Source organism: Palaemon carinicauda, chromosome 40 (genome assembly GCF_036898095.1).
Source record: "Palaemon carinicauda isolate YSFRI2023 chromosome 40, ASM3689809v2, whole genome shotgun sequence".
Classification (NCBI taxonomy): domain Eukaryota; kingdom Metazoa; phylum Arthropoda; class Malacostraca; order Decapoda; family Palaemonidae; genus Palaemon; species Palaemon carinicauda.
In genome coordinates this window covers 36,830,179-36,855,178 of record NC_090764.1, presented here as the reverse complement: position 1 = coordinate 36,855,178, position 25,000 = coordinate 36,830,179, and the positions used below count along the sequence as shown (strand labels likewise).

General features: G+C 32.8%; 1 protein-coding gene across 4 annotated transcripts in view; it reads left to right on the top strand.

Moving 5' to 3' along the window:
* The window catches only part of FER (tyrosine-protein kinase Fer), a 195,288-nt gene that overhangs the window by 93,856 nt on the left and 76,432 nt on the right, over window positions 1-25,000 (top strand). Inside the window, exon 1 of one of the 4 annotated variants that reach the window (XM_068363500.1) lies at window positions 17,851-17,876. The exons of the other annotated variants lie outside the window; for them this stretch is intronic. The gene's annotated coding sequence lies outside the window, so the exon portion shown is untranslated. Of the gene's footprint in view, window positions 1-17,850; window positions 17,877-25,000 lie in introns of those variants that run through there. 4 annotated transcript variants of the gene reach the window in all.

Below are 25,000 nucleotides of genomic sequence, written 5' to 3'. Positions count from 1 at the left end.
TATAGATATTTGAATATGGAATAATGAGAAATCTCTCTCTCTCTCTCTCTCTCTCTCTCTCTCTCTCTCTCTCTCTCTCTCTCTCTCTCTCTCTCTCTCTCTCAGTAGTGTTTCTGTCCATCCGATGAATTTCTTTCTACTATAGGGGAAAAGATTTTATTAGATCGAATTAAAAAGACTGTTAAGATTTTATTACTATAAATGAAGGTTAGTCCAATATATACTGATCTTATCCCATGTGATATGATCTGCCAAAGTTTGGCAACCTGGTAATTCTCGTGTGTCTTCAGTTTTGTATCTAATAATATTATTGTATAGGCCTTCGTACATTACATATTCGCTCTGAATTAACAAAAGTATGTATTTTTTAGTCATTATAAAAGTCGATATCTTGCTTAGAACTTGTCAGAGTTAGAAAGGAATTTAATTTTGTCTCTTCTTGAGAAATAAGACAGAACTTATTTCAAAAGTTCAAAATGGCAGAAAATGTTTTTATGCTGTACAGGCTGACAGGAGTCTTTTTATAGTTATATATGAATTATATGTTTTAATGTTGTTAATGTTTTTGAAGGATTTTGTTTTAATTTTTCATTACTTCTTATATCGTTTTGTTTCCTTTCCTCACTTGGCTATTTTTCCTTGTTGGACCCCTGGGGCTTATAGCATCTTGCTTTTCCAACTAGGGTTGTGGCTTGGCTGGTAATAATAATAATAATAAAAATAATGATAAAATAATAATAATAGTAATAATAATAATAATAATAATAAGGATGCAATAAAGATACTGTAGTTAATGTAGCCATATCATGTGTCTTTAGCACACTTTAGGAATCGTCTTCCATGAAAAAGGACAACTGTTAGGGTACACTTTTGAGACACCCCTTGCGTATACAATATTTCCCGAAAAATTGTCTTTTACTTCTAACCAGTTCCTGCGACTCAAAATTTTGATTAGTGCAGCGTTAATTCCAAGTTTATCGTAAACTCCTGTCGCAAGTATGTTGTCAACGTATTTATACTTCTTCACCCAAGAGGTTAGCTACTGCACTGCAATTGTTCAGTGGCTAATTTCCTCTTGGTAAGGGTAGAAGAGACTCTTTAGCTATGGTAAGCAGCTCTTCTAGGAGAAGGACACTCCAAAATCAAACCATTGTTCTCTAGTCTTGGGTAGTGCCATAGCCTCTGTACCATGGTCTTCCACTGTCTTGGGTTAAGAGTTCTCTTGCTTGAGGGTACACGCGGGCACACTATTCCGTCTTATTTCTCTTCCTCTCGTTTTGTTAAAGTTTTTATAGTTTATATAGGAAATATTTATTTTAATGTTACTGTTTTTGAAATATTTAATTTTTCTTTGTTTCCTTTCCTTACTGGGCTATTTTCCCTGTTGGGGCCCCTGGGCTTATAGTATCTTGCTTTTCCAACTAGGGTTGTAGCATAGCAATTAATAATAATAATAATAATAATAATAATAATAATAATAATGATAATAATGATAATAATAATAATAGTTTGAGTTGTGAGACCGGTATGTTAAATCCAGTTGCTGTTGTTATTGTTGTACAGGAAGCCGACATAGATACAAGCTAACAATAGGAACCCTTAACTGGAACTAATGATTTGTAAGTGAATAAGAGCTTGGCCTTGTCGATTGCTTGAATAGCTTCAGTTGGGTAAAAGATCCACAAAAGACAAGAATAAAGGTAAAATACCTTTATTTTGATAATTTTTTAATAAGAGGAGAGAGATAGGGAAATGTATGATGAGAGTGTCAGTGAATCTCTCGCTTTACAACAAAGGAAGTGATATGATTTTGGCAAAGCAGAATAAAGTTCGTACTTGTACACTACACTGTTAGAAAAAACCGTAATTTTTATCGGAAATTCTCCGTAAAAATATACTGTTCTCGACCGTATTTCAGTAAAATACTGGCGACCGTAATTTTACCTTACTTTGTTATTATCTTTTACGGGTTGGTGACTGTAATATCACTCTTTTCGGTCAATATAATGTTTTTAGAATGGTAAAAATCCTGGAATAAATATTGCCAGACTTTTACCGTATTTCTAATTTAAAAAATGTTAACAGTGTAAAAAAACATACACAAAGGTTTGCAATTGTCAAGGAATACATTCTGCCTAAGTTTAGTTTTATATATTCTGCCAATTTTCCATCGTTTTAGTTATGGCATACAATTCATGTAATTTTCCACTTATCCAAACCCTTGCAAATTACAGTTTACATTATTATAGTGTTTTTCTTAAAAAGACTTTTTGTTACTTAAATATCCCCGTCGAGTCTTGTTATATATATATTTCCTGGAATCTTTCTTACATCTGAATGTTGTGACGCTGGTTCTGAATCATCTCTTTAACGTGTATGTAAGCTTCCTTTTACTCGTGCACCTAATACAAAATGGGAATGAGGGTGAATAAACTACGAGTAGACGAACGTATGTAAAAAATATTTAAAGTACTTTTTATTTGAGTTTTTGCATATTTGTGTGTCTGTTGATTTATGTTTTTGTCACAAGACTATTTCGTTGCGTATATATATATATATATATATATATATATATATATATATATATATATATATATATATTTATATTTATATATATATATATGTGTGTGTGTGTTTATATATATATATATATATATATGTATATATATTTATATGTGTATATATAAATATATATATATATATATATATATATATATATATATATATATATATATATATATATATATATATATATATATATATGTGTGTGTGTGTGTGTGTGTGTGTGTGTATGCACTAAGTATTAAGTTTACCTTTAATTGTTATTGTTTGCTTTGCTTTTTCACATGAAAGTTTGCGTTATAATGCAACAGCATTTTAGATTTACTTCCCTCAAATATTTTCACAGTTCTTATAATAACAATGTGTGGAATAACCTCCTTTTGAAGTCAAGTAAAAAAAGCGAAGCATTTCTAAACATTCCAAGCATCAGTCTCCTACCCAAGAATTCGTCGCCTTTAAATCCCAAGCATGACGTCATAGGTGTTTGCTTAAAGCGAGGTACAAAATATGCGAATATGAAGGTTGTATTCAAACATGGCAGAGATGCTTTTTTTCTCTCCAGCTGGCTGTTGTTATGTCATCATCATTGAGGATTGTACATCCAAGGTCTCCTCGTTAATTGATTAGTTATGTCATCTTTAATGGAATGTTACTGCGTGCTTCTCAGATATAACAATCGATTAAGATAATGTTATGGGAAACGAAAAATATGCGGATGTTATATAAGGATTGTGTACTTGAATACGTCACATATAGATTTAATATGTGAGAGGATTTTAGTTATAATTTAAAAATGCCTTTGTCAGTATGTAAGACAATTGTATGGATTATTTAATTGTATGTTATATAATTACATAAAGATTTTTTTTTTTTCAGATGACATACCTGATATCTTTCGTTTTTGTTCGGAAGAAGGATCAACTTTTTTTTTTTTTTTTAGCTTATGAAGGGCATCTATTTGATAGTTGCTTTGGCATGATCCTTTTTTTTCGTCTCCAAATGGATCCATGTTACGTTAATTGATCACATAATGATTTCGAAAATTCCAGAATCCTCTGCTTTGGAACCTGTTACCTGCTTTGTTGTTTCCATAGTAAATTCCAGTTCTTATCTTGGTTGTGTTGCTTTTCCGGGGAAAATGTATATGTACATTATCAACAGTCTTATCGATGTTAGTTCTTTGTAAATACGTTATTAATGTTTTTAGTAGAAACTACGAGAAGTATATAAAATATAAGTTATTCTATCATCATCTATGTAGAAAACAAAATTACATCACAAGAATAATCATGAATGAGAGTATTTTTCCCCTCTCCTCATTAACAGCTTTGTTATTCAGAGAGGTATTGGGATCTTTGACTGGCCAGACAGTACTACATTGGATCCTTCTCTCTGGTTACGGCTCCTTTCCCCTTTACCTACACATACACCGAATAGTCTGTGCCCTCATACTCCTGACAACACTGACATTACCAAACAATTCTTCACTGAAGGGGTTAACTACTGCAACGTAATCGTTCAGTGGCTACTTTCCTCTTGGTAAGGGTAGAAGAGACTCTAGCTATGGTAAGTAGCTCTTCTAGGAGAGGGACACTCCAAAATCAAGCCATTGTTCTCTAATCTTTGGCAGTACCATAGCCTCTATACCGTGGCATTCCACTGTCTTGGGGTAGAGTTCTTTTGCTTGTAGGTACACTCCGGCACACTATTCTATCTGATTTCTCTTTCTCTTATGTTTTTTAAGGTGTTTATTTGTTTATATGTGGAAGATTTATTTTAATGTAATTACTGTTCTGAAAATATTTCATTTTCATTATCAATTACTTCTCTTGGATTATATTTATTTTCTTATTTCCTTTCCTCACTGGGCTATTTTTTCCTTGTTGGAGCCTTTGGGTTTATACCATCCTGCTTTTCCAACTAGGGTTGTAGCTTAGCATGTGATAATAATAATAATAATAATAATAATAATAATTGTAATTTATTATGGATTGTTATTGACGCGGAAAATAATAGAACCCAATTTCCATATCGAGGTTAATCTTTTTGACTCTCGGTTCTTGATTTATGACGACATGGAACTTGAAATCATTTTTTCATTCGCCTATTGATTTTCTAGGGAAGTTGAGCCCAGCATTGCTGAATCAGTCTTTACTTACCTTTACTCACCTTTCTATTTATTTGAAGACAATTCATACATTGTTATACCGTCAAACGTAATTCTTTTAGATCCAGTTCTTGGTGTACTTCCCTATACGCAAATGTCTAGATTTCCTCATATTTTAATTTGGAAACAGTTATTTTATCATACCATCCTTGATCTCGTAAAATGAATATGAATAATTATTTTATATGAATTGAATATTTTCTTTCCATTTCTCAGAAATTCACTTCGAAATCGAGACTTTTAGCCTATCCACATGTCTTAAAGGAATAAAAAAATAATATTTATTATTCTTTAAAGACCTTCACTTTATTTCAATACCCCGAGTTCCTTTTATACCTACACTCTTATTCTTCTAATTTCAATTTCTTTCAACAGCTTCAGGGTCACTTTTTCTTCCACTATACATAACTTATCCAATTCGTACAATTCTATTTTGCAAACTTTCGGTTGTCACAAAACTACCCCCCTCCTCTAAATCTTTATCTCTCACGATATTCTTCATTTTCACTGTTTTTAGAACTTCACGTGGAGTCTGTTGACACTTTGGCTTTTCACGATTCTCATCATAAATTTTCCCTTATAAAGATCTTAGTTTTCCTGTTATAGCCTATATGTTCATTGGCCATCCACTTTATTTTCAATTTTCTTAAGTCAAGCATCAAAATTTTCATATACATATGTTTAATTTTCCAGATTTTCCCAGTTGTTAGGGCAAGGTTTTTTTCCTTCTCGTTCTTAAATAATATGTTTTCTTCCCTTATCTTTTATTTTGTCACAGGTTTGCCAATTGAGCGTAATATCACAAATGAAAAATAAAAATATATTTTTTAAATTTAGTTTTTAACCAATGGCGTCCTTGTATCTTTGACCTTTAGAATCAAGTACAAGGAAACCTGCGGTCTCTAAATGTATTAGTAATAGGATAATTACAAGGCAAAGGAGATTTTTTAGTAAATCGATTATTTATACTCAGATGGAGGAAGTCGAAGATTACTATGCGACAAGAAATAAATTTCTGTTCTTTTCCTTTTGGTTGACTGAGTATGTGAAATTGGGTATGGACATTCATACAATCCAGGATTAATACAATCTTCTTTCCCAATGTCATCCCGACATTAAGGGGTCGGTTGCCTGATGCGCCCCTCTCCAATGACTTCTATCAAAGGCATCCTCTTTCACCAGACCTCTTCTCTCCACATCATCCTTCACCTTATCTCGCCATCTAATTCTTTGCCTCCCTCGTGATCTTGCCCCTTAACACGTTCCCCCCCAAACATCAAATATTCTTGCTCAATCTTACAGTGAATTTTAAAGGTACTAGCCTCGCCGCACTGGTTTAATTCTGGAGATTGATCGCTTAGATGAAAGAGGCTGAGGAAAAAAAAAAAAACTCAGCTTTCCGAAAATTCCTCTAAACTTTTTTTTTTTACAAAGGCTGTAAAATATGTACAGTTGGACACAGGAATTCCTGGTACACCTCGCTCTGAGGAAGCGCCCCCTGTTACACCCTTACTGCACGGTGAGTTCCAGTGTGGAGCCCTGCACACTACCTCTGCTATTCCTCCCTACACTATCTATTTGGTTAATGTCCTCGCAGTAAGGGAGTGAAAGGGTGCACTTCCTCGGATGGAGGTGTGTCAGAATCCTTGTATCCAACTGTACCTGGTTGTTCGTCAACAGTTCACTGTTACAGCTAAGGTAGATGAAATGGTTTCAAGTCAATTTTTTCTTCATTGTTATTGTCATTTTGTTTTCTTTATCTATTTCTAATGCTTCGTCTAATGCCATATCAAGTTACTCTAATTTCTTGCCCCTAGTCCTGATCCCGTTTACTTTATTATCAACATATTGTCTAAGGCATTGAAGTGGATGCTGATTTCATGATTCTATTCCTTTGATTTGAATAGAGATGCACAAATGCGGAGATATTGGTTATGTTTTTAGGGAAATTGCACTAACTGAATCTATCTTAACATCTATTTAGACGATGCATTAAGAACAGTATAGAAGTCCTTTGGTAATAACAATTGAGAAACCTGTGATACAAAATACTTTCTTGTATTGCAATAAAGTAACAAGTTTGAAAGATAGTCCCCAATTAAATTGTTGTTAAAAAAATAAAAAAACCTTCAGCGTTAGTGTAGCATTTAAGAGCAATAGCAAAAGAAAAACAGCTTTCATAAGGAATTCTCCTGACAGTACCAAAGGATGTGTCTACCATATCCCTCTTAATTCATTTGAAAATTTTAAATCGTTCAAACAGGTAAACAGAATTGAACGTAAGAAAAACGTAAGATACGCCCAAGATAAAAACAATATTAGTTCATGTTAGATCTCAACATAATACTATTAATAATGTCATATGCAAAGAAATTAGTTCATTCCAATAACTTCTTAGAAAGAAATTTCATAAAGTTAAGCTTTATGAAAGAGGGTTTTCATAATAATTTAAATACATGACATGGAACGTTACATGCAAAAAGATCTGCAAAAGATTTTAGTGACACCTGGTTTCTATCTTATGAATTATGTACCTTTTATTGTATATGTTTGTGCTATTTATCTCTACTATCATACATACTGTATGTATTCATCATTTTATATGCAAATGGTTTACTGTTAGTTTAAAGTTGTCTTCTTTGTATTAGTATGTAAAATATGTGCGTATGTGTGTATATATTAATATACATATACACATATACAGTATATATATATATATATATATATATATATATGTGTGTGTGTGTGTGTGTGTGTGTGTGTGTGTACAGTCTATGTATGTATACATGTGTATACCAGTAATTATGCATCTATGTTTATGTATGTTACAGTTTGTATGTATGTTTGGGCAAATCCATGTATGTAGATGATTATGTATATTCATATATATATGCAAAATTATTCAAGATGAACTATAATTAGTATAAAGAAATTGTAGGTAACTGTCTGGAGTTGTAGAAACACCTGGGCATATAACCTGTCCCTTAAATCCACTCCCATCTCTGTTAATGGGATACAAGCTCCTCCCACGAAGGGGCAATGTGTTGTCGTAAATACAGGTAGCATATTTTTTTCTGATGTTTAATACTCTCATTGTACCATATATATTGTTAAAGTCTCTTATCAATATATCAGTCTTCTTAATGAAGTCGAAGAGACTAAACCGGTGTGGATTCGCTTAGTATTTTGATTTTTCTGTGTGGTTAATATATATATATATATATATATATATATATATATATATATATATATATATATTTATATATATATATATATATATATATATATATATATATACATATATATGTATAAATATACTCATATATATATATATATATATATATATATAATATATATATATATATAGAGAGAGAGAGAGAGAGAGAGAGAGAGAGAGAGAGAGAGAGAGAGAGAGAGAGAGAGAGAGAGAGAGAGAGAGAGAGATGTGTTTATTTATCCACACGTTGAATTGCACGTAAAGCCGTATTGTTTTAACTTTTCTCTAATTTCTTTAATTCTATTATATGCTTGATATATAAAGAATTACTTGGAAATTAGCTTTCGTGTATATTGCATAAAATTTTGACTCGGAAGCATCTAACTACATAAAATTATAATACCCGTAAAAGTTACCATTTTTTTTTTTTTTTTATTTGATGACTAAGGCGTTTCAAATTATTATTGTAATTTTTTTTCCTTAGAAAGGGATATTACAAAAAAATTCTAAATAGAATGGAGAGTACATTTGTTTTAGTTGAAATCGAGCCTTGATTGTGCTAATCCAAATACATACTTTAATAATACCTATCAAAAATACTCTGGCGGTAATTAACGTTTCGAAACTCAAACCTATCTATTATGAGTGCTGCACGTAACCCATTTTCTTATCAATGTTGATGTGGAAAAAGGTAATTTTTTTATAGGTAATGTTTATATATATATATATATATATATATATATATATATATATATATATATATATATATATATATATACAGTATATATATATATATATATATATATATATATATATATATATTATATGTATATATATATTATATATATATGTATATATATATATATATATATATATATGTATATATATATATATGTGTGTGTGTGTATATATATTATATATATGTATATATATATATATATATATATATATATATATATATATATATATATATATATATATATATATATATATATATATATAGAATAAAACAGACTTCCCAAGCATTATCCTCTTCATGGGCTTCAGTAACACAGGGAAAAGTGACTCCTGTATCTATTTGGTGCTTAAATTCAGAGTAATTTGTATATGCATAAACACCATCTTCCCAAATCCCAACATATGTTCGATATGCATTTTGCAAGTGCATTTTTGTACGTAAGTGATTACTGCTTAACAATTACACAGTTGTCTTAAAGAGTCCATCATTAACATTGGCCTGTTGATAAGATCCAAGCTGTTGTAAAGTCACGAAAAATAAACTAAACCAACAGAAATTCCGTAGTTAATTCGGTTGGATGTTTTTCTTTAATTTACTTCCCCCGTATTATTTTTGAGAAACAAACCACTTCTTTTGTTTGTATTTCTTTAGGCCTAGAAGATTGCGAAATAAAAACACTGACTCTAAGTTAGAATTCCTCACTATATGTGCCTCGCAGCTTGACAGATATCTGTAGAATTTATCAGAATGGTTCCCAGCAGGACCTTCTTGGCAGCGGATATTCGCACACATGCCTTCGCCAGTGAGAAACCGCCTCGGAATTTATTTGGCGTATATTGGAATATATGTTTTTGGCCGGGTCAGACAAAGCATTTAAACGCCAGTCGTTGGGCCAAAGCTTAAGATACTAGAGGCAGACATTAACCACTATTCTACATAAAGCTATGCTGTTTAGAAGGAAAGTATGTAAAATTATCACTGTTGAAAAGTGTTCTACCTCATAGTGATACTCGTATGGTTGATTTTTACTGACTATTTTTCAAACGTTTTATGTTTTTTTATCTTTTATTTAAGGTTTGGACGTTTGGTAAATTTTGTTTACTTGTAATAATAATTACTATTGATCAGTTGCAAATGAAAAGTGAAGCTTGGCGGAAACTTTAGTACACGATATTTAAATATAAGTTTTACCGTTTCTGATATAGACACACACACACACACACACACACACACACACATATATATATAATATATATATATGTATATATATATATATATATATATATGTATATATATATATATATATATATATATATATATTATATATATACAGTATATGTGTGTGTATGTGTTTATATATATACACAGTATAATATATATATATATATATATATATATATATATATATATGTATTATGTATGTATGTGTAGATATATATATATATATAATATATATATATATATATATAAGTATATATATATATATATATATATTATATATATATATATATATATATGCACACACACACAAAGTTCATACTTTATTGAATAGACAGTTGTATAAATGCTAGTGTAAAGAGGGAATTCCATAGAATTTTAAAGTCTTATTCACAGATTTTGAATATCCATGATGCCAAGAATAATTATGGGGTCTGTAATAGTTGCCATATTACTAAGCCCCGACTTCATGAATAGACCTATATGTAACTAAAAAGATAATGGAAACCATGGAGAAAATGTGTAACATTGATGCCAGTTGCAACATATCAGAGAGTTACTATATTGTCATAAGTTTTGACTCCATAGAAAGTTTTATCCTCTTCTTTTTCCAAAAGATGGAGAAAAGATTGGAAAAAGCTATATTTTTCTTATACCGGCATCGTAATGATTAAGATCTTTTTATTCTTTGTTCCTCTGCTATTTCCGACTTTACAATACAACCTTAAGCATATAGAGATAATTCATGACAATTGTCCAATAATTTGCACTTATCATGCTGCCTTCCTTGCTTCGCTTTCTTGGCGATTCACCTTTTCTCTCATCCTACCTTCATAAATTTTGTTTACTTCTAAGTAATTTTGTAAATCAACTACTTTCATTCTTCCACCAAACATATTAACATTCATTACTTCATCGTTTTAGTCTCAATATATTCGTTTTTACATTTACTGTACCCCCAACTTAATTCTCTAGCAAACATTCCAAAACCATTTCACCAGTTTTCCCAGTTAATCTTAATTATCCTCAATTGATTCTGTATTATCTGCAAATATTAATTACTCCATTTAAATTCACAACTCTTTTTTTTTTTCCATACAACGACTTTGCACCCATATCAATGTCCACAGTTTAATTTTGGCATGTTGTCTATTAGTCAGGTTAACTTTAAATGTCTATATGTATCTTATGGTGTTAAGAAAAGGCGGCAGGGCTAGCATTCCCATCCACAGACACATTGCTGAGAATGATTTTAGCACTCCTGCTTCTAAAAGTAAAAGGGAAAATAATGAGAATAAAATTACCAAAACCAGTGGTGATCTAATTAATTATGTTAAACAGCATCAGGGAGGTCAGTACTTGTATGTGTAACCACCCCGAAACTACAGAAGACATTGCCTCACAAGCCCCTGAGCATCCACTGTGTAGGGTAATGGGTTAACATATTCATCCCAATTTTTATTGCTGAAAGGTGGTGTGATAGCACCTCGGGGAGTTATTTCTCCGAGGGAAAAAGACTATGCCACACATACATACATGCACACATTTATTCTTGAGTACATATACTTTATGTGTATATATATATAATATGGATCATTACGGGCCGCTCTGAAACTTTCAGACGGTGAACTGAGTGCAACCCCTGCTTTGGCTTGATAGATTACGCTGAATCTCTACCATACCACCCTTTGGAGGGCGAGAAATGTTTGAGGGGATTATTATTATTATTATTATAATCTTATACAAAGTCGAAGGTAATAAATCGACTTTAAGAATTAAATTGCATACTGTTACGTGTTAGAATTTTGGTTAACAAATCAAGACAAAAACAAATATATTGGGAGAGGAAGATAAATTTCAGTATGGATTTCGACTAAAGAAATAGTAAGTCCAGTTTTTGTTTTGAAGAAGTCATGTGAGAGTTTTAGAAGTATAGAGGAAAGGGTTTCTGTTGCATTCTTGCAACTAAAAACTGTTTATTAAATTGAGGCAACGTGGAAAGTGTTGATGACACATGGTATAGAAGATGAGATGCTGAGAGCAATTAAAGTTTTTATGTGGGAAGTGAAGCGTTTATCATAATTTGTAGGTGGATGAAGGACTGTCTAGCTTTAAAAAATGGGTTCTGAGAAAAGGGTGTGATATTTCTCCGTAGTTGTTTAATATATTTATGTATAGCATGATGAGATAAGTTAAAGGAAATATAATAAATGCATATGTAAAGTCTTTGGATAATAAGTTGGGTTGTTACGAAGTATGAATTGGTTGATATCTACAGACGATGAACTACTGATTGGTGATAGGAAAGAAATTATTGGAATATTTTGAGTCATTGTTGTGGAATGTGGAGAGTAAATGGGTGAGAGGAAAGTTTTGAACGTATATAAAACCAGGAAGTTGGAGCAATGGAAGTTGATATGAATGAAAAAGAAACGGAAGCGGATGCTTTGTTTAGGTATTGGGGAGGAGAATGAATGGAGAAAGGCGAGTCCCAAAATAGGCTAAGTAAGGAAGGTAGCTGGATTTATGCAAAAGATTTGAAGGGAACTTGGAGTGTCGATAGAAAATAAAGTTGAAATGTATGATGGACTGCCGAAGGAGCAGAGATGAATTTCTTGTACAGTATATGCGACATATCTACATATCACATGTACTTTGAGAAAGGAGGAGTAAAATTTAGACATCAAGAAATGAAAAAATTATTTGGGGTTTGAAATGATCCAGTCGTGTGGAAAGAGTAGAGGATGATAGGTTCACAAATCTGGAGTATTAAAAGGAAGGAGAGGAAGAAATAGAAAATTATAGGTAAAAAGTGTTAACAAGGTCTCATCGTCAAAGAAGTAGATGGTGCATGTTTGATAAAAGTGAATAACGCTACGTGTAGCAGGGTTTAACGTGCTACTGATTATCCTTCCTGTGTAGATTATGAAGGGATTGTGTTGGGAAAATTTCTGCTAAAGGCGTATTTTTCCACGATTCTGTAATTATTATTAAGGTATCAGTGGTAGTAGTCATTGTCTTCATTCCAGGGGAACAGCTTATGATTGAATATATATATATATATATATATATATATATATATATATATATATATATATATATATAAATATATACTTTATACGCATAATGATAAATCCAGCCTGCTACGAAAAAAAAATTCCTGTAGACATGCATATAAACATGTCACAGTTCACTGCCTTTTGGTCACTCTGCTGTTCCTTTGCCTAATGATCAATGAAATCCTCAAGAGTTGCATTTAACGCTACGATGAAAATAAACCTGTCTTAAATCCTATTACGTTGAGATGCGACTAAAGGCTCCCACATCGGCTTAGCTTATATTTGCTTGATTGAATTCATAGAATTCGAACCATAGTCTCTCTCTCTCTCTCTCTCTCTCTCTCTCTCTCAATTAACCCCTTCGACATGTCTCAACTCAACCTCAAATGGGAACCCATTTACCTTTACATTCATTCTCCTTTACCTCATACTTAACCCTCTCATACATTTCCATCAAACTGATACTAAACCATCTACCTCTTACTCAACCCCACCGAATCTCTCTCTCTCTCTCTCTCTCTCTCTCTCTCTCTCTCTCTCTCTCAATTAACCCCTAGACCTGTCTCAACACAACCTCAAATACAAACCCATTTACCTCACATTCATTCTCCTCTACCTCATTCATTTTCCTTTACCTCACACTTAAGCCCCTCATACATTTCCATCAAACTGATAATAAACCATCTACCTCTTACTCAACCTCATCGAATCTTACTTTACCTCTTAACCTCTCACAGCCCCATATACCAATTACTCATCCCCTCCTCTCCTACTCAACCCCCTTTGGCTCCAAAACAACTCCTTTAAATCGTACTCATGTTGTTCAACCTCTTACTCTTCCCACTCCACTACTCTCATAACCTTCAATATAATCTCACCCTCTTACACTCTACTCCATTCGCTTTGCTAAGCCTCTTTATTTCTTAATTCGGTTCTCTTCTTACTTAAAACACTTCCTCTCTTACTCAAATCTCTCATATATTCCTCAACCATCACTTAAAACTCGATTTATAGTCTCTCATTCAATTATCTTGTTATTTCTATGGCAGTCATTTAATCCCCACCGTTACTTATTTATTCTCTCATATTCAATTACCCCCGAACCCGTCAGTTCTACCGGCTATTTGACTCCCCCTTTTCCATTATAGATCTCGCCATTACTCATAGCTTGAGAATTGGAAGACCAAGACTTATTGTGTTTTAATTGGTTTTTGCTCCATATCTACTCGAGAAAAAAAAATTCATATGGTATTTGTATTAGTGTATATTTTCGTTTCACCCACACACACACACACACATATATATATATATATATATATATGTGTGTGTGTATATAAAGAGAGAGAGAGAGAGAGAGAGAGAGAGAGAGACTTCATGTGCAATAATTGTTGAAGTATATACGGTGGGTCCAAAATAAAAGGAAGAGAGAGAGAGAGAGAGAGAGAGAGAGAGAGAGAGAGAGAGAGAGAGAGAGGAGAGAGAGAGAGAGAGAGAGATTTCATGTGCAATAATTGTTGAAGTATGTATGGTGGGTCCAAAATAAAAGGAAGAGAGAGAGAGAGAGAGAGAGAGAGAGAGACTTCATGTGCAATAATTGTTGAAGTATGTACGGTGGGTCCAAAATAAAATGAAGAGAGAGAGAGAGAGAGAGAGAGAGAGAGAGAGAGAGAGAGAGAGAGAGAGACTTTCATGTGCAATAATTGTTGAAGTATGTACGGTGGGTCCAAAATAAAAGAAGAGAGAGAGAGAGAGAGAGAGAGAGAGAGAGAGAGAGAGAGAGAGAGAGATTCATGTGTAATAATTGTTAAATTATGTATGGTTTGTCAAAAAGAAAAGAAAGGGAAAGAGAGAGACCATGAAACAAAAAAAACAAAACAAATACTGTTTTTAGAGTCCGACGGCCTTATGTTTCAATGCCGTAACCCAAAGAGAGGCTCGGGTCATTGATCTTGGTCGCCCTGTCCTGTAAACGACGATTCGGATCTATGCCCTCCACCTCCCTCCCCCTCAACCAAACCGCTTTCATCATGTTGAAGAAGCGAAGTCGCTCCCTTCAACTTTGATTTAGATCCACATCGATCTGGTCTGTGGCAGGTCACGTCCTTTTGGGAAGACGAAAAGAAGAATGCGAGAGAAATGCCGTCGATAAGAGCAATAATAAGATGTTGTGTTGGCATGGGAATCGTAGGTGGGCTTGTGTGAGTGTAGTGGTGCGTCTGTCTGGTCAGGCCCGGAGTTTGCAGCCCTCCGGTTCTAAATACGGCCGGTCCCTGGCTCCGTCCCAGTCCGCGACGGGCGACTGTTGACGTGCTCTTCTTATATACACCTCTCTCTCTCTCTCTCTCTCTCTCTCTCTCTCTCTCTCTCTCTCTCTCTCTCTCTCTTCGGACAGCAGGAGACCCAGTTAGAAGTCTCCCGATGCTGCTGCCGCTTCTCTATTTATTTCTTTTGATTTGATGAGTCCGGAGACGAACTGTGCCGGCGGCGCCGACATCGTTCTTGGTACTTTTAAATAGCCGACTCGTGTCGCCTTCGAAGCTACGAAAGAGGAAACTTAGTAAAAGATATTTATTCCGGTCGTTGCCTTTTCCCCCGTAAATTTGACCTTGAAATTTGGCTTTGAATTTGCAGGTGTGATGTTGGTCACCATCAGGATTAGTATTTTCTAAACTCGAAGAATTATTTTTAGGAGTTAACACGAACTATGTACTCTATGGTGGCCGATGTGGTAACGTCCCTGACTGGTGAACGCCAGACTGGGGTTCGAGTCCCTCTCAGACTTGTTAGTTTCTTTGATCACTGCAACCTGACCATCCTTGTGAGCTATGGATGTGGGGTTTGGGGAAGCCTATAGGTCTATCTGCTGAGTCATCAGTAGCCATTGCCTGGCCCTCCTTGGTCCTTGCTTGGGGGGGAGGGGTCTTGGGCGCTGATCATATGTATATATGGTCAGTCTCTAGGGCCTTATCCTGCTTGATAGGGTAATGTCACTCTCCCTTACCTCTGCCATTCATGAGTGGCCTTTAAACCTTTAAATGTATTGCTATGAACGTTATAGGTAGGAGATAGTTGGTTATAAACTTATATCTTGGCAAGTTAAGAAGAAAAGGCTTTCCTACTTTCTAGAGGTGCCATATACTCTATTTACTTATTCTCTTATCGCCCCAAAGAAATAAAAGGAAACAGGTACTTTGTTCATTTCCTTTCAACCACCCCTTTTATATCTGTGATAATAATAGCATATTATTGCATAAATAGGAAATTTCAATTCTAGTGATGTTCATCAATGTTATGATTACGTGTAATTAAAGCATCTTTAGATAAAGATAGCGATTAGGGTTGTAAATGATTTACTCAAACATTGTAAGTTGTTGACATGATTTGTGTTGTGTTTTTATCTTGACATATTTTGCAACTTGTGTCTCTTTTTATGATATATTTTAAGGAAGAGAATCATATCTTGAGTAGGTATTTTTTTCAGTAAATACGAATTGTTACTCTTCTAGCTCTGAAAAAAAAATCATAATCTTCATAGAACCTACTGAAACTTATCACGTCATTGTCAATGCATCTAAATGATTATCATCATAAATTCCATTGAAATAGCAAAAAACTTTCTAAAAAGGAGAAGAGTTAGTTCATGAATAGAAGCAAAGAGACGAATCCTGGCCTTGGGGAAAACAGAATCCGGGGCAGAATTCCCCACCTGCAGTTGTAACTGAGCAGTCTGGAGATGTCTGACCTCAACAGTTGCTGAGCATTAGTGGTGAATTATTTATCAAGATTATTTATTGCAACTTGTAGGTTTGTCTTTATCTATGTTTGTCTTCAGTATGATTAGGGATGCCGCATTTTCATTGTTATTGTGTCATCGCTCTGGCTTTGTTGGTATACAGTTTTATAAGTATGGATACCTTAACGTGATGATAGGGTTTGTGTATCGCCGTGGTCAACAAAGCTGTACTAGTCAGGGCCATCCATACTAGGTTGGTTTGCTGTGACCAATCAGACTCAAGTCCCCCACTTTCACCAATCCTCAGTGGCCAGCGTGGTGATGAAAATAGCCAAACACCAGACCAGACATGAATAAGGACATGTCTGAGGCCTTTTTCCTGCTTTGGACTAAAAACGGCTTTATTTGTTGTTGTTGTTGTTATCTATGGTATAGTCATTATGTTTTTTTTTTCTTTAAGAGAAGATGGTGGCATAGTATATTACCCATCTCTTATTCAGCAAATATTTATGAAGTGAAGCTGCTTCCCTCCCCATTAACGCTCAAGGAACTTCTGTGCCAACATCATCTGTCTCTTTTTATGATGTTTATATGCAAAGATTTAGTTAGTCATCACATTCTTGACCTCTGACATGGCACTGGTTTGCCATGTCTTTCATAAGTCGATATTTTCATCGAAGGGAAGTTTTGAATTTTTTTGAGACCTGTTTGAGGAAACCCAAAGAATTCTTTTGTTTTTTGTCATATTTACGTCATCGACTGGCAACGATAAACGTTATCTGAAGCCATGAAAATCGAACGTCTTTGCCAGATGTGCTCCAAAGAAAAAGGTTTAAGAATCTGGGATCCTTTTTTGGGGGATCTCCCAAAATCTCGACTTTTTCAGATACTTTAGTCACTCATCCCCCATCTCCCACTGTCTCCCATCTCCCAAAACGTGACAAGTAAAAAAAAAAGCAAAGAAACTCATGATGGAAATAGAATAAGTGTTCTTTTGTGACGTCACCAAATATATGACGTCATATATTTTGATTAACCTCTTATCAGATAGATATACTGTATATTTAATTTTTGTAAGTTAATAAAACATTTGCTCACATATTTCATATCTAATGTAAACATTTCTTTTGTATTTCAGGTAAGATGTGACAGTTGGCATTTATATCTCCAGAGAAGAAAAGGTAATGAAATTTTTTGTTTATAGCTTGATCATCTTTACTTTTGCATATGTATGAAACTAATTTTAAGGAAGTTTACGAGTGTGGTTATAAACAAATATGATATTTAAGGTAATAGTTTTATTGTTAAAGTAAGTTACGATTATTTTCATACTTAGCATTTATGTAGGAAAATAAGGGTTTATATTATTTTGTATATTTTTGGAAAAAAAAGTTTATGAATGAAATTTGGCTCTCTGGTTGACTGTTAAAATTTTCCTGCAGTGATTATCACAGAATTTCTCGAATGTAGGAAAATAAGGGTTTATATTATTTTGTATATTTTGTGAAAAAGTTTTTTTTTTTTGCAGAAATTTGTCTCTCTGATTGGCATTTAACATTTTCCTGCAGTGATTATCACAGAATTTCTCGACATGAAATTTAGTTCATATCCAAACACCTTTAAGGTCGCTCATGAATGGCAGAATCAAGGTACAGTGACAATGCCCTAGAGACTGACCTTATATACACATGAACTGTGCCCAAGCCCCCTTTTCCCCCAAGCTAGGTCCAGGGAGGGCCAGGAAATGGCTGTCGGTGACTCAACAGGTAGACCTAGAGGCTCTTCCCCACCTCCAACCTTAGCTTACAGGGATGGTGAGGTTGCAGGCACTACAAGAAACTATTGAGCTTGAGCGTGTCCTGATCCCCAGTCCAGCAGATCGTCATGCAGGAACGTTTCCAATAGGCTACCACGGCATATTCATTTTGAAACAATTGCTTAGGTTCACTTTCTATTCCTAATACATGATTATGTTCTCGCCTCCGGTATCTTTATGATTAACTAAGTATTCGACTATTGATAGACTTTTCAAGGTTTCATTCGATACTTGTGTCTTCGCATCTCTCGTACTCACTTTAAAAATCTCGCTTTAGTTGCTGCAGCTTCTCTTCGCAATCCCCAGTCTATGCCTCATCATTTATGAATGTAAACTTCCTATACTCGACTCTACCAATTTTCACACAATTAGAAATTACATTCGCTCGAGATTTACTTAAAGACTGAAGAGTTACTGTTCGCTTCATCGTGTAAATAATGTCCAGAAATGCAGACTGGAATACATAAAAGATTGTTTACAGCGCATGCGCACATTTTCAACGAATGTATAACGGTTTTCCTTACATGACGTGATACTTAGTAACAGTTTATAAAAGTATTATCTTTCAGAACAAAGGGACACTATCATACCTCTTATATTATATTGTGTAGCATTATTTATCTTGTCTATTGTTTGGTCTCTTTTCTTTAAAAGAGGCCCCAAGAATTAGAGGATTTTAGTATGATGTGGTCTTGGTTGAAGGCTTTGCTAAATATGCCTAACTTACATTTAGGTGTAATTGGATACAATATGCAAACTGAAAGTGATTTATTTAATAGTATATATACAATATATATATATATATATATATATATATATATATATATATATATATATATATATATATATATACAGTATATACTGTATATAAAGAGAGCATATGTGTGTGTATATATATATATATATATATATATATATATATATATATATATATATATATATATATATATATATATATATATATATATATATATATCTATATATATATATATATATATATATATATATATATATATATATAGAGAGAGAGAGAGAGAGAGAGAGAGAGAGAGAGAGAGAGAGAGAGAGAGAGAGAGAGAGAGAGAGAGAGAGAGTTTGTCTTCGTTAATTCTATTTTTGCACCATTCATATATTTGAAAGTTATTAAAAGAAAAACAGGTACAAATCGAAACGAACATTTAAAACCTGACTTGCTGTTGATAGTGAATTATCATAGTTCTTAATTAAGTTGCCATCACGACTGCCATTTTCTGAAGTGAGAGTTGTCAGGGAACATTTTCTTGCGTCGCACTTTCCTTTCACACAATCGAATTCATTAGTGAATTTCGGCGCATTTGTTTCTCATACAAAGAGGTCTCGTGCGTTGAGGGGCCAATCCCCCCCCCCCTCCCCTATTGTTTATAAGAAAATGAGAATTTAATGAAAGTATTTCCCATAGGTGTACAAAAGAAAAGAAAAAAAACTAGATATTCTGCCATCCGGTTAACATAAAGTTGTGCGGAATTGTATGCACTTGCATGATTTAATCTTTAGTAAATACATATATTTAGTTATATATATATATATTTATATATATATATATATATATATATATATGTATGTATATATATATATATATATGTATATATATATATATATATATATATATACAGTATATGTATGTATATATATATATATATATATATATATATATATATATATATATATATATATATATATATATATATACTGTATATATGCTATATCTGCTATTCTTTCTAGTATGTTGAATTCAGGCCCTAAAAGCTTTATTTCTCGGTAGTTCACACAGTTTAACACGCCTCCTTTTTTTAGACAATTTAATCATCCAACTATCCTCCCAGTCCCTTGGCATTTCCTCTACATTCCAGATCTTTTCCAATAGTGTGAGCACCCACTCTTTGTCTAGATTTTCCAATGTCTTAATCATTTCCATTGTTACCTCTTATTTTCCTGCAGCTTTATTTACTTTTCCTTTCTATATAGCATTCCCGGTTTCACTCACTCTGATGTTTGATATTAATCCTTCTATTAGAGGAACATTTTTTTTCAGTTCTTCACATTCATTCACAGTGTCTAATAGTTGTGAATAATAGTCATTTCATCACAAAGGAATTATTGAGACACCACAAGGCTTTACTCCTCTGTCGCCTTTCCTTTTAAGGGGAGAAATGTTTATGGTAATATATATATATATATATATATATATATATATATATATATATATATATATATATATATATATATTTATATATATATATATATACATATATATATATATATATATATATATATATATATATATATATATATATATATATATATATATATATTAGCAACATACACTCTGATGAATTAAATAGTTAAGCTGGGAAATATTGCGTAAACATTTGAATGAAAGGTGTCAATAATTCATGTCAGGAGTAAAAAAAATAACATGTATATATATATATATATATATATATATATATATATATATATATATATATATATATTATATATATATATGTGTGTGTGTGTATGTGCATATAAATAGGAAATAATAGTTACAGTTTTAAACGCAGCTACTTTTATAAGACACGTACATAAATCCAATCTGATTTTTATTTTAAAACAGCTTAACAGACAGACAGACAGAGAATGAAGTTAAATATATTTTCCAATAAGTGAGTAAAAAATCCGATACGAATCAGGGTTAAAAACGAAGATCGTATATATATATATATATATATATATATATATATATATATATATATATATATATATATATATATATGTATATACAGTATATATATATATATATATATATATATATATATATATATATATATATATATATATATATACACACAGTACATACATACATACATTGAGAGAGAGAGAGAGAGAGAGAGAGAGAGAGAGAGAGAGAGAGAGAGAGAGAGAGAGAGAGAGAGAGATAGTATGGTGAATATAGTTCCAATAAGAATTCTATGTTCAATTACAGCTATAAAAGTAAGATAGAATCTCCAACGAAAGGAGACATTAGTTAATATCAGTGAATTATTGACACAACTCACAGTGTCAGATACAGCGATGGTGCTGTTATTAATGGTGATATTGCCCATAATGAAGATGTTCCCTGCGCCGTTCCAGTCCAATACCGCCAGAGGAAGGCCCGCCCGCCTTCAGGGTCCCGTTCTCCTTTAGAGATTGCATCCTGTCTTCTCTTTTCACATCTCTTTTTTTTCTCTCTTTTCCCTTTTACGAATAAAGAAATCTTTAGAGTTGGTTAGATTGTATTAACGATCATTAGAGTGAGGAGATGGTTTTCTCGTAGTCATGGGAAATTGAAGTATGTCAGTTTGTTATAATTTTATTATATTTATTTTAAATTTTGAGGAATTACTTGACGTTGTCAAGGCAGTGCCATGGACAGGTCGGGTGTTTTTCGTAATTAAAAAGTATATTTATATATATAGGTTATATATATATATATATATATATATATATATATATATATATATATATATATATATATATATATATATATATATATCCTTATTTACAGTACTTTGTTCTCTCAGAGTAAACAGCTCAATGTGTTATCTTTACAAATTCCATCTAGTATTTGGAGGTTGCAACCCCCTTCAGTTGAGTAATAACCTCGCCCGTAATTCATATGTGAGGTTATGAGAGGCACAATGGGATTTAACAAAATGAGTCGAATTACTGTCCCAACCCTTATATATTTTTGTAAGGGTGTATAATGTTCGTTGTATATGCATATGATATACTTACAAAGGGAGTTTCTTTGATCTTTCAAGTATTCGTCCTTACGTCTTCTAAACTCAGAATGAGGATTGAATCAGGATCAATAGAGTGTTCTCTCAATCCTGGATTGAATAAGGGGTCGATTGATTGATCTGGAACGTAAACTGGCGTAACATGTTTAAGGTTCAAAGACGCCGTCAATACAAGGAGGGCCATCATCTCCAGTCAAGTGTTTCCCCCGTAAATTGCCTGTTTCCCTTCTTTTAATAATTTATGGTTGCTTTTCTTATTTTCATTCTCTTAAGTGAAAGTAGAACAAGTAGATATTTACAAAATTCTGTGGAACGGAGAACTAGTGACAGAATTGCATCGTATCGTTATAATAGGAAATATTTATTTTAATGTTACTATTCTTAAAATATTTTATTTTTCCTTGTTTCATTTCCTCACTGGGCTATTTTTCCCGTTGGGGCCCCTGGGCTTATAGCATCCTGTTTTTTCAACTATGGTTGTAGCACAGCAATTAATAATAATAATAATATAATAATAATAATAATAATAATAATAATAATAGGGTAGTATTCTTTGATGAAGGTAATATTCTCTTTCAACGCTTCAGCTTATAACTAACCCAGTACGGTTGTGTTTAGTTTTGTCTACCACAAATTACAAACTCAGATATTATGCGTTAATATATCACCAAATAAGAAATTGATCTGCCTTGATTTTATTCAACTGATATATGGCTTACTTATCTTCAGAGCGTTCAGTCACATTCCTTGACGTCATTTCTCATTGTGTGCAGTTGTTATGTAAAGAACAATACCTCCTTTGACGTCGCATTGTGAGTGATAATTATTCCACATAATATTTTAACAAAAGCCAACACGTTGTCAGTAATCACAGCTGTGGGTCAAGAATTCATTGAATTTTGAAGGAACTATAAATTAAATTTTCTGGTCAAGGCAACCTTAGAGACCTCAACGCAGCAAGTAATGGTGTTATTGTCTTTTGTAAAGAGGCATTTATTGATTTTATTGTTTTTTTTCGAATTTTCTAATGATAAAATGGTATTTCTTCCGATTGATTAGTGATTCGTATTTTTTTTTTAATTGCGAATTATTTCCAACTCCGAAAATGTTGCCATAATTTCGTCAGTATATAAATGTTTGTATTACTATTTTCTGTAGTTTTGATTATTATTCCATTATTTTCTATTATTATGTTTTATAAATTTGTTAATATTGATTCTTTAATATATTCCAAAACCAAACAAGATAGGCAAGGGTTAAGTTTAGAAACCACCATACTAATGTATAATGGAGAAAATCACCGTAGTGTATTGGGTAGAATTCCAGACGTTGCTTTTACATCTTAATATAAGACTTTCTCTTTTTTATTAAATGGAAGACTTGTAATTTTATCTTAGATATGGTGATACCAAAGAGAATAACCGTTGTATTAGCTCGTGATAGTAATAATAATAAAGCTTCGATAGTAATATTAGTAGCGATAGAAAAAAGAATGGTGAAAATAGCTTATGCAATTACTGGAAAAAGATTGACATGAAAAGGGGCGAGAGATTCCGAAATCATTGGCTTAACGATAATGATCTAAATCCCCTTCTTAACATGGGGGACCATTATTCCACACACACACACACACACACACACACACACACACACACACACACACACACACGGGAACCACTCAAATCAGAGAGCGAGATCGGCTGACTGGTGTCCTGTGTCCCCCAGGAGGATTAATACTCCGAGTGTGTCCCTGGTCCCTGCCCCCCCCCCCTACAATTCCCCCCCCCCAAAAAAAAAATTACTTTTACTCTTTCGACTATATAGGTTATGTTTTGGACACGGGAACTGTTTATTCACGAATAAAAGTGCTATAGGAATTTTGTCACACACATGTATATATATATATATATATATATATATATATATATATATATATATATATGTATATAAACAGTATATATATATACATATATATATATATACATATATATATATATATATATATATATACTGTATATATATATATATATATATATATATATATATATATATATACACATTGCTATTCGAATGCAGGACAAAGGCCTGAGAAATGACCTTCCACTCGCTGTTTATGGTCTTTCCATCCCAGCCTATACCGGCAGATTTCCTTAGCTCGTCAATCCATCGCCTTCTTTTCTTTCTCCTGCCATCCATCGTTTCCTATTCCTTCTCGTGCAATCTCTGTGGACCCATTATGTGATTATATATATATATATATATATATATATATATATATATATATATATATATATATATATATATACTGTATATACATATATATATATGCAAATGAATTCCTCCATATAATGAATCAACTTTAATTGTCGCTTGTGTAGACGAAGATAAAGTTGCATGTATATCTTTCTACAGTACTCTTTCCAGTATGAAACAGTGACATCAGAGGGGTATAGGTTTCTAGCTTTTTCCCCCAACAAGTTTTTAGGGCTGAGGTTGTAATCCCACGTCAGGTTTCTTGACCCCAGTAGACGCTGGTACCCATTTACAATTGAGTGTACTTGTTGGATATATATATATATATATATATATATATATATATATATATATATATATATATATATATATATATATATATATATATATATGTGTGTGTGTGTGTATTGTTGTTGTTGTTGTTGTTGTTGTT